Source organism: Staurois parvus, unplaced genomic scaffold (genome assembly GCF_062004578.1).
Source record: "Staurois parvus isolate SC_StPar_1 unplaced genomic scaffold, SC_StPar_1.0 ptg000714l, whole genome shotgun sequence".
Taxonomy (NCBI): domain Eukaryota; kingdom Metazoa; phylum Chordata; class Amphibia; order Anura; family Ranidae; genus Staurois; species Staurois parvus.
In genome coordinates, this window is record NW_028318510.1 from 4,582,734 (window position 1) to 4,586,131 (window position 3,398).

Here is a 3,398-nt window from a genome sequence, read left to right on the forward strand (position 1 = left end):
TGACATTGACCAACAACACCCCTACCCCACACCTGGGAGAGCCTTCCATTACCCCCCCCTTCCCGGCGATAGAGAGAAAGACACTCATCTTCATAGCTCCGGACATCCCCGGGAATGAGAGTCAGGCTCTACATACACCATCAAGCAGCTTCGCTCAGATCCCACCTGGTTCCTATGCTGCGCATGTCCCTTCTTTCATCCCTTTTTCTGGGGGGGAGGTGCTGCATCCCCTGAAAAATGCTTCCCTAGGCAAATGCCTTGTTTTCCTTGTGGTAAATATGCCCCTGATGTGGGCATCACTCAAGAATCATAACATGTATAGGGAACAGACACACTGTGACACTACAAGGTTCATTGATAACTTAAGCTGCCCATAGATGGATTGAATCTCTGCCATTTCAGCAGGGACCAGCCAAGATTCAATCCATCTATGGGCAGGCTGATTGTACTCAAGTCGATCGATTGATTTGCATACAACCAGCTTGTTGGATTTTTAGTGTGTGATCACCACCCACGGCTACAGGCACTAGCAGTGATCATTTTGTTCTCCAGGCCAGGAAGGCTCCCCGTGCCCCCCTCACCCCAGAATACAATAGCTCTGTGGGAGGCATTCCCCCATCAACACTGCCTGTGTTGGTGGGTAAACTGAGCGATTTTCTTTTCTTTCCACCTGTCATCTATGGCTTGCCTTAGTAGCTGTCAGCATAAAAGGTCAACATTAAATGGAATTAGGATCCGGGACAGTGAAAGCAACAGGAATGTTGACCCTTGAATAGTTGTCTGTGATAAGGTGTCACTCACTCAAGCCTGTATTTCATAATTCATAATTTCATAATTTCATCAGAAACATAAAACATAACATTGGTAGCCCTGCCTCACACAAGCAAGGTATAGGAAAGCTGAAAAGTAAGGGGGAAATTGTGAGATGCTGAATGTCAAAAGCACAGAATGCAACCAGATTGACAAAACATCTCTCAATATGTGGGAACCCCTCAAAGATTGTGCGCTGTGGGGGGAAGTGTGTACAATTAAAATCATGACTCTGCCTACAAGTGGGACAATGCTGCTTTGAAATCAGTAGTAGTGCAGAAGCATTGTTTCCCATCACAAGAAGCTGCATGAGGAGGACCTCACCACCAGGACCAAAAGGTATTTGAGGGACTTTGAAGGAGAACTAAGGAAAAAAGGTAAGAGTGCAGATGCACTTACAATTAGGTGCTACGGCACAAATCTTTTTTTTTTACACTGGAAGCCATAGTTCTACTTTAACAAACCAAAAGGGTGTACTAAGAGAAGTGAATTAGGGTTTACATACAATTTAATTTCCTTCTTTGATGAAACCCAAATCTTAAACTACAGATTTGTGATAATTTTCTGGCCTAAGGATCATGAGTTTTCGGTGGGATTTTTAGAGCATTTTGATACATTGGTGACTCCTAGGTAATTTCTGAGCTTCATAAAAAAGTTACAGCCTTTCAATTACATGTATCTGGTATACCAATAAGTCAAAGACAAATAATAGATCATTGTGGTGATGTCATTTGATATATTTACATTGCTGCTTCAAGGCATGATTGGTTTATCCACATTTTGTCACATTATATTTAGCAGAAAAATGTCCACACCTTTTTTTCTCATTTCTCAAAAACTGCACATGCCAGCGGTGATAAAGAGGCTGACTGGGGAAATAGTGCTTGTAGCATGGGCTTTTAATCAACCACCTGAAACCTTTCCCCACCGGAGCTCGCAGTATTAAAACTCCAGAAGTCCGGGTGGATTCACCGCTTTGACAAGCCAAGTTTGATCGAAATAACGAAAGTGCTGCAAAATTAGGCTCAGCTTGTAAAGTGTGTTCAGAATGAATCCACTTCATTTACAGAAATTGTTTATGCAATTGCAAAAACAAGAAATTGTTCGACCTGACTGTTTGGCCTTTGATACTGTGCGAGCTAAGATTCTTTTAATCATGACAAATTATGTTTGCTGCTTCTGTAATATAGATCAACTATCTGCCACAAAACCAAATGAACTTGGCAGTGTAATTTCGCTTGTTCTATTGAGATTGTTTGACGGTTCAGGCGGGGAATCTCCCAGGGGAGTGCTCTGTGCAGCTCAGATGGTGTATTGATTGGAAAATACAGGCATTTTATCAGTCTTGCTATATCTTCACAATTAAAACCGTGGCACTATTATTAAAATCTACAGCTCAGTATACAGCGGAGATCTCTTGGTGAAAGGTATAGTCTTATCTGACATGAGATTTCTACATTTAAAGTGGCATAAGGATGGAACACAACTAGCTGAGTGGTGTCAATCTTCCAGATGACATTCATCTTGTTTATCTGGTTATCCCTTTGACTAAACTACTTTAGGTGTAAGTGTCCCCATCTTCTGAATGGCACAGGATTTGAGCTTGTAAACATTTAGGCTTGGCAGATTTTTTGACTCATGCACTGCCATCTCTTGTAGCCTCATCCATCCACATCATCTAGAGGAAGATTGCATTAAATATTATCATGTGACAAGATGCTTCAGTTTCTCCTTGGTCACATGCCTGATGAAGAGGTCCTGTGAGACTCTGAAACGTTGCCTTGCCGCAACTATCTGATTGTTCATTAAAACATTTGGACCCATTTTGGTGATCCTCGGTCTGCTGGTGACATTCTCCCTTGCTGATTCTGTTCGGTTCCAGCCGACGGTCACTGCAGCGCCCACTTATATACACAGCCATTTTTAACACAGGAATGTGTGCGTTGGGATTGTACACTTGAGTTCCACCTAGAAACACTTGTGGGAGGCTTTCCAAATGTGAATGCAAAGGATTAAAAGAAAAAAAAAAGGTTACCACTCTTTCTGTCCTCCCTCTTCCTTTCCTCTAATCGTATCTTTATCTTTACTTTCTTTTTTTCATTAGCCCTGCTCTCACTGGGCCTCAAAAAATTGGAGTAAACTCATAGTTGTTCCTCTCCACAGAAATCTTTAGTAAAAGGCGAAAAATGTATTCGATCTGAAGAGAAACCAGAGAATTTATCTTTCCTTTCTGATAAATGTATCTATCAATATCAAATTATTATGTTTCTTTTTAGATTTTCTGCTTTTAATCTTCAATTACATAGTTACATTGATAGTATTAGTATACTTTTGATCTGCATGTATTTATTACACATATTTACAGTGAAGGAAAAAAGTATTTGATCTCCTGCTGATTTTGAATGTTTGCTCATTCACAAAGAAATGATCAGTCTAAAAATCGAATGGTAGGTGTATTGTAACCCTGAGAGACAGAATAGCAACAAACAATTCAAAAGAAATGCATGTCTAACAAATGATGCACTGATTTGCATGTTCATGAGGGAAATAAGTATTTGATCCCCTTCACAAAACATGACTTAGTACTT

The 3,398-nt window shown here is 40.6% G+C and overlaps 1 non-coding gene across 1 annotated transcript; it reads right to left on the reverse strand.

The window, feature by feature from the left end:
* Positions 1-2,912: 2,912 nt before the first annotated feature.
* On the reverse strand, positions 2,913-3,027 carry LOC149445731 (U5 spliceosomal RNA). Its single transcript, XR_016306356.1, has one exon. It is a non-coding gene; the product is annotated as a U5 spliceosomal RNA (small nuclear RNA).
* Between the last annotated feature and the right edge of the window lie 371 nt (positions 3,028-3,398).